The sequence below is a fragment of the Schistocerca cancellata genome, chromosome 5, assembly GCF_023864275.1.
Source record: "Schistocerca cancellata isolate TAMUIC-IGC-003103 chromosome 5, iqSchCanc2.1, whole genome shotgun sequence".
Lineage (NCBI taxonomy): Eukaryota > Metazoa > Arthropoda > Insecta > Orthoptera > Acrididae > Schistocerca > Schistocerca cancellata.
Window position 1 is genome coordinate 296,575,910 of NC_064630.1, and position 7,585 is coordinate 296,583,494.

A 7,585-nucleotide genomic window follows, 5' to 3' on the forward strand; every position below is an offset into this window, starting at 1 on the left:
GTCCCATCGACATCGAGGTCATTAGAGATGGAGCACAAGCTCGGACTGTGTCAAGAACGGGGAAGGAAATCTGCCATGGCCTTTCATAGGAAACATCCTGGCATTTTCCTGTAGCAATTAAGGGAAATCCCAGAAAACCTGAATCTGATTGGCTGGACATCGGTTTGAATCGTCATCCTCTCTAATGGATGGGAGACCAGGAGAGGACACTGAGGAGGAAGTATGAGAGTAGGGGAGGTTGAAGTAGAGTACAGGAAGGAGTTGATGATTGTGGATGTCGTAATTTGATACATAATTGAGGGACAGTAGCGACGGTGCTGACTAGCTGACGCAGGTGAAGCCTGGCAGCAAAGATGTTGAGCTGGTGGTAACTGCGATGTTGAGTCGCGAGGGCGAAGAGTGGTGGCAGCAATGGCGATGACGGGCGGTGGTGGTAGTAATGGTAACAATATGGAAGTGGAGGCTATGATAATGTTGGGCAGCAAGGCCTGCTGGCGTCAGCCAGGTAAGACGCTATTGCACCCGCATAACCCGAAACGAACCTTTTGGTATGTTATCTGAACTGGAAGCGAGCAGTGTTGAAGTGTGGACTTTGCTACATCAGGATAGAGCCATAGCTTTTCAGCTGTTTTTCAGAGTAACAAGCTAAGCAGTTGGTCTATATAATCGATATCTGGCCGTTGTAGAGAGGGAGCAGAGGGAGCTGAGTTCGAGAGCTGAGCTGAGGACAAAGCGGTGGACACGAATATGGCGTGGCAGACTGCAAGTAACTGTGGTCACCAAGAAAGAGCAGGACGGTGTGCTGGGTACTGACACACGCAGCAAAGAGAGCGGAAGACTCGGCACCTGCTGGCGAGTCTGACCACTAATCCTTGTTTTCTCTCCATTACACTTAACTGACGCCCACTATAACTAGATTGAACCTTAGTATTTATCTTTTCAGATTTGATATACCACGTCCCAATTCATAGAATATTATCCTTTCGTTGGTTGTTCAATCTTTTTCTCGTGGTTGCCTCACCTCCAAGAGATTCTAATGGGGGCTAATCCGGAATCTTTTGCCAACGGAGAGATCATCATGACACTATTTCAGGTACAGGCCACATGTCTTTTGGATACACATTATGTGTCTTTGATGCATTGCTTTCTATTGCCTTTTGCATTCGTTGATTATTGCTGATTCTTCCGCCTTTTACGGGCACTTTTCCATCCCAAGAGAATGTCCTGAACCTCTGTCATCTAGTATCTTTCACAAGGCTATTGGCAAATCGAGGGTGACTTCTTATGCTGGGAGTTTTTGGCCACCATTGCTGAAGGATCGTACTCAAAATTTAAACAGTGGTGAGGTTCGAACGTGGGTACCAGGACGTTTTGACTACTAGTCATCAAAGACTTTAACAATACTTTCCTTTTTTCGATTTTACGTGTCATATTCTCCTAGGGGTCATACTAACCCTCTCTGTATGGTTCCGACTTAAGTACACGTGCCACCGAAGCGAGTACACTCGCAGACCTCAGGTGCAATATAATATAGAAGAGACCTCCGACCTTGTCCAACGAGAAGCTTTGCACGTAGGCACGCACAGGGAGCCGTGGCTTCTGTGAGCTGATCACATAACCACGATTTAAACGAACATTCCTCCGTGGAACGGCAGCATCTAATGGATCCCCATGGTCTGAAGCTCTGTTTTCACCTGGCTTTCAGATCTTATACAGCCAAAATGGATTTCTTTTTGCATTTCACATAAAGCCGATTTTATGGGACGCAGTCCACCCTCCCCTAATCACTTGTTATACCATATCCCTGTTCTATACCTGTCCAGAGACAGCTTTCAGAACTAAATATGTTTACGGCCCATTTGTCCTCTAAGTTAACTTCCCTGTCATAAGACAGCTAAAGAAAGCCCCCAAGGCTGCAAGAGTAACAGATTTTCCTCACTATATTAAAAGGAAAGGGGAAGAAGAAACAACAAGCAGTGCAATCTTCGGCAACAGTGAATATTGTCTGCAGTTTTCATGCAACCATAAAGAATTAACTATTCTGACTGCATATTGCGTTATAAAAACAAGTTACAAGACAGTTTTATCATAAACTGCTACGTTGCAATATGCGACGCAGTACTAACTTTTATGTGCATTTCTACCGAACACATAGCACTAACATGTTGCAACTTATGTTGACTGGATCATTGTTCTTTTATAACGCTTTTAACTTCGCCATACTTTGTTACTAGTTATTTCAGATAGCAAATTTGTGTCCGTTATGAGGTTCAAAACATGAACAGAAACAGTACTTCAAGTTACGTCGCGATGACGAAATTCAACTACAACTCCACACTTCAACAGTAATCGATCGAATAAAACAGGATTCAGTAGTTTTATGAAAAAGCTATATTGTACTTGTACTAGGACATAATAAGCCGCGTGAACTTCTTCACTTGTGATTCCTACATGTCCACTACGCAATAGTGTACTTCCAGTGCATTTCGTTACGCATCAAATGCAGACTTTTCGAGTTCTAATTGCAGGATATCTTTCTTTGAAAACGCGACAGGCATTTTACTAAGCAATCCAGTGAGTTACTAGCTAACGAACACTCAAAAAACACAACAGGAATGGAGATGTAGATGACATAGAACACTTCAGCAATGCTAGATACTGGAGTACACAACACGTTCTAACTCTTGCAAGTTTCAAGTGGCGCTAGCCGTAGAGGAGAGTTTCAAAAACTGTGCTCTATGAAATACTGATGTTCCACGGGAAATGAAGAAGTGTTCTGTGAGAAACTAATTGTGATATGGCGTTTTGGTCTACATTTTGACGATACTAATTATTTTTTTAAAATGCTATAACGATTTCTGTGTTGTTAGTTAATATTGCAGTTATCAATCAATGAAACACGTCTTTCACATTTTTTAAAATTTTATCAACCTTCAAATTAAACAACATGTTCTATCAAAACACCAAGATTCTCAAGCAGCTCTGACAGAGGAGAAGTTTTGGAACCGCCTCCTTTGGGCATGCTGCACTGCCAAAATGAGTTCCGAGGTGTAGCGTTTCTTGAACAGGTAAAACGCAGACTTCTGCGACCAAAGTCTTAACAAAATCTTCCGTGGAAGAAAAAAAAGTGACATTGAAGAATTAATATCTAGAGGAGTTCTAAAAGAAAATTTGGTAGTCGCAGCCTGACTTTTTCGAGGTGATAATTACAACTATATAACTATCCCTCGGAAACGAATTGTAGGAGAAAAAATAGACAACCTAAAGGAATCGTGAGGTCGTGAAGAAAGAAATATGATCGTTGTAATATCTCTTTTTTTTTTAAAATAAACAGTGCTCTTTGGAGTGAGACAGTAAAGTAAAAATAGGTTACAGCGACTTCCCGAATACAATGAGAGGCAGGCGGAGGTAAGAAATTTGCTCCGGCGCCAGCGGAGAAAGTAGTAAGCGTCGGCAGTCATTAGGAGCATTCCCTTGAAGAGTTGGTGGAAAGGGGGGGGGGGGGTGCGACGAGGTGCAGCTGAGTGAGGCAGACGCGAGAGGCGACCGCTGTGGCGTTGTCAGCGCGACGGCAGATGGACTAACTACGCCAACCACCGGGCAGCTTGCAGCTGTGAAAAATGATGCCTTTCGCTACGCCCAGTACATTTGCGAGCGTTTTCACAGTATTGTGTGGAGCTATGAAAGGCAAAAGACTCAACGCTTACAATAGCTTCCTTTGTCTTCGCCGTTAGGTCTTTCTGTTTCCATTGACCAATTCTCAAAGGAACGGCCATAACTCACCGAAAGAGTGGCAATGAATAACTTGAAATATAGGTACAAAATAAGCTGATTTCTCAAGTGAGCTATGTGAACTGCTACGACAAAACAGAAGTAGAAGCATAATGTTCCACTTTGTGTTAGTAAAGAGGGGAATAAGTAATGTCTTCTTTATCTCCAATGTGCAGGATGTGTTTTGGGAAAAATTTCCGCGTTCGGTGCCTACGAAGTGACAGAAGGGAAAATTGTAAATATCACGTTGAACTCAAATAATATCTGGGATAACAGAAGACAGAACAAGACTAATCACACACAGATGAAACACAAACGTAGATGACACGAAACTTGTGAACAAACTAGAAGCTGGAGCACACAGCACGTTCTCACAGTTGTGCGTCTCAGTTGAAGCTAAGGCACACCTTGTATTATATAAAATTGGAGTTCTTAACAATTGCTTTCACATATGAAGCACGGGATGAATCTCTGCTTACATGTCTTTCTACGTACAACAATCTAATCTCGTCTTCGTGCTTTCAGAGGTGTGAAACACAGAACAAGCGGCTTTTGTTGAAGTTTCGAGAACATACCTTCACCGAGGAGTCAAGCAGTATATTGCTCCCTCCTATGTATATCTCGCGAAGAGACCATGAGGATAAAATCAGAGAGATTAGAGCCCAGACAGAGGCATACCGACATTCCTTCTTTCCACGAACAATACGAGACTGGAGTAGAAGGGAGAACCGATAGAGGTACTCAAGGTATCCTCCGCCACACACCGTCAGGTGGCTTGCGGAGTATGGATATAGATGTAGATGTAGAAATACAATCAGCAAACAACTGAAAAACAGGATAGGTGTGTTCGTTTACTTATTGCTTTGAATCCACTTCTACCTTAAACTCATTATAAGAGGAGTTGTACTTTGGTAGTACAAAACGCGACATCCGTTTCAGCGGCCGCTCAAGGGTTTTACCGGTTGGTCTTGCGGCTTTTCACTGGATCAGAGCAGTGCTAATTTACATGCGGCGCTCGCCCCGTCTTATAGTTTTGTTTCGTCTCTGGCTTATCTGGTATTAAGTTACATAAATTTTACTATCACGTTGATGTCGGTGAGTCCTACCGTTCCATTTCTGAATTACATTACGTCGACTCTGAGTCATCATCTAATATATTATTTTCGGCTTTAGTATGAACTCTGGTTTGAGGCAGCTCTCCAAGTTAGTCTACTCTGTGCAAACCTCCTCATCTCCACGTAACTACGGCAGCCTACTGCTACGTCTGCTTGCTGTAGTCGAGCCTTGGCCTCCCTCTGCAATTTTTAACTCCCCACACCTCCCTCCAGTAGCAGACTGATGATTCTGGATGTGTAATTTTAAACAAGTTGTGCCGCAGTTCGATTCAGTGTCTCCTCATCATCCGTTAAATCTATCTAATTTTAAGTAATATTCTGTAGCACCACATTGCAAAAGCTTCTATTCTTTTCTTCTTCGATATCCACGGCTCACTAAACATTTCCTGACACTTCAATTTATAATATTAGCTAACGAATTTCTCTTTCACACAAAAGTTTGGTATGGCATATGGACGTTTCGTATGCACTCTACTGCTACCATAGTCATTAATCTGCTGCCCAAATAGCAAATACCAACTGCTACTGGTGCTTTCAGTGTCTCACGTGCTAATCTAAGTTTCTCAGCAACCTTTGGTTTAATTCAACCGTATTACTTTACTCATATTTTGCTGAAGTTCAAGGCACTGTTCATTCCATTCAACGTTTCGAAGCTCTTTTCTCTTTATACTGGAATTAAAATATCTTCATAATTCTTTATGGATTTTGTTTCTCCTACTGAACTTTTAAATTCTCCCCCATTTTGCTTCATGGTTATCTTTGCTACTTGCTCAGAGTACAAACAGGGTTGTGTCTTTTCTTACTCTCCTTGCTTGCAAAGGGAATTTGATTAGCAATTCCACCTTACACAAAATACTGTTTGATTACTTTGTTTGATTCAAACATATTGCAGCACTTTCTATGCTTTAATCATTGGGTTCCATTTATTATTCTCTCTCATAAATCTATAAGTTATTTATATTGTTACTTTTATATCTACCATTTATTCCACAGGCTGCCATGATTTATGATGCTGTATTCTTCCTGAAATTCTTTTACACATGTTAAAACACTTGTTTTGCTACTGCCGGTTTTATCTAGTATACAAGAATTTCATATATTTTATCATAAAAGCTCAAGGTTTCTACTTGTATGCATATAATAATTTCACTTTTCAGTCTCCTATTCACCAGGAATAACTTATCATCAATTACAACTACCGATGCTTCCTGACAGATATCGAACCATTACTATGCAAAGTACTAGTAACATGATTAGTAATGCGGCTGGATCATCAAAAACTAAGTCAGCTCTTAGAGGGAATTTCATGAATAGCAAATAAGTATCCTGAAAAATATTGGTACCACTGTCCATGTCGAAGGACATCAAAAAAGTATTAACCGTTAACTCCATAGACCTTATGATGTATTACTCGTCAACACTCCATTATGGCGCTACTAATACAAGTGAAATAACTAACAATTCGATTTTCAAAGAAAAATAAGTACAATTTATTTCCACAGAATATCCACATAGAAACTTACTAACTTCATTTGAGAAAGAACCCTTTTGTTACGTAAATCAGAGAAAAATTCTAATTTTTCTACAGCTGAGTTCATACAATTGATGACCGTGAGATTTTACGTGTTCTTTTCTCCAGTCAAGTGGAACATTCGAGTTTCGATGAGAAGTTGGACGTATAGAGGTCTGAAGAATTAAGGGAGGCGTATTAATGGACCAAATGCTCGCACTTTCCGTGCCGCTCTTATTAAGTCAGCGGCGAGGTGGATTAAAAGAAGTGGAAGTAAGTGCTCTTTCCGCAGATTAACGATTTCTTGCAGAAAACGGACAAGAAAAGACCAGCGACGTGAATACCTTGTGAAGTTCTCTTGAAACTTCTCACAGAACGTATTGCGGCAGGTAGTCCAGTACTTCAAAAACTTTGTAAACTCTACCGAAGAAGGGAACAAAAGAAGCTGAAGAATCGCGAATAAGTAAATTTCGTTCGTAGAACGACCTCTCGGAAGCATCGCCAACCGGATAACTGAAAACTGAATTGCCTTTTATACGACTGGAACCAGAAACTTTCCTTACCAATTTGTTTGTTTGATATTAACGTCTCACTACAGTATGAGGACTGAGTTTTCTGGGAGATGTCGACGGGATATTCAGCGGCCTAATCTTTAAGGTGTTTTCCTTCCTCCATGTAAGTGACACTGTTCCACGCACTGCGTTAGGTATAGATGATTATAATGGGTGTGTATATAAACTCAGTCCCGGCACACAGACTACCCCTCTCGAACAGCACCAAGAGGGCTGTCTGGCTTAAGGCTCCCAACCGACTGGTCACAGCCTCTCACACTTTATTTAGTAAAATTGCAGCCAAATAGCCAATTACAGTTACTTTGCTTAACATTTTACATTTACATTTTACATTTTTGCATATTCATTTATCGATTTCACTCTTTTACTGCACAGTTCTATACGATACCGTTCACAGGCTTCGTTACACAGTTCACATACACATGTAGTGGTTGGGTCGTGATAAGTTTTTTTTTTTTTTTTCCAGATTAGATGATGAAAGCCATGAATAGAAAGTCTAGTTACGACATTTCGCTGTTCGAAGTTTGGCGCTGTCCATGAGCGGTTCGACATTGCTTCGGTGCCATAGAACTCCGGGCATATTTTTTCTCGTTTGTCCTCCATGATCTTCAGTTGCT

At 41.2% G+C, this 7,585-nt stretch overlaps 1 non-coding gene across 1 annotated transcript; it reads right to left on the minus strand.

The window, feature by feature from the left end:
* Positions 1–1,396: 1,396 nt before the first annotated feature.
* LOC126189834 (U6 spliceosomal RNA) lies at positions 1,397–1,503 on the minus strand. Its single transcript, XR_007538242.1, has one exon. It is a non-coding gene; the product is annotated as a U6 spliceosomal RNA (small nuclear RNA).
* Between the last annotated feature and the right edge of the window lie 6,082 nt (positions 1,504–7,585).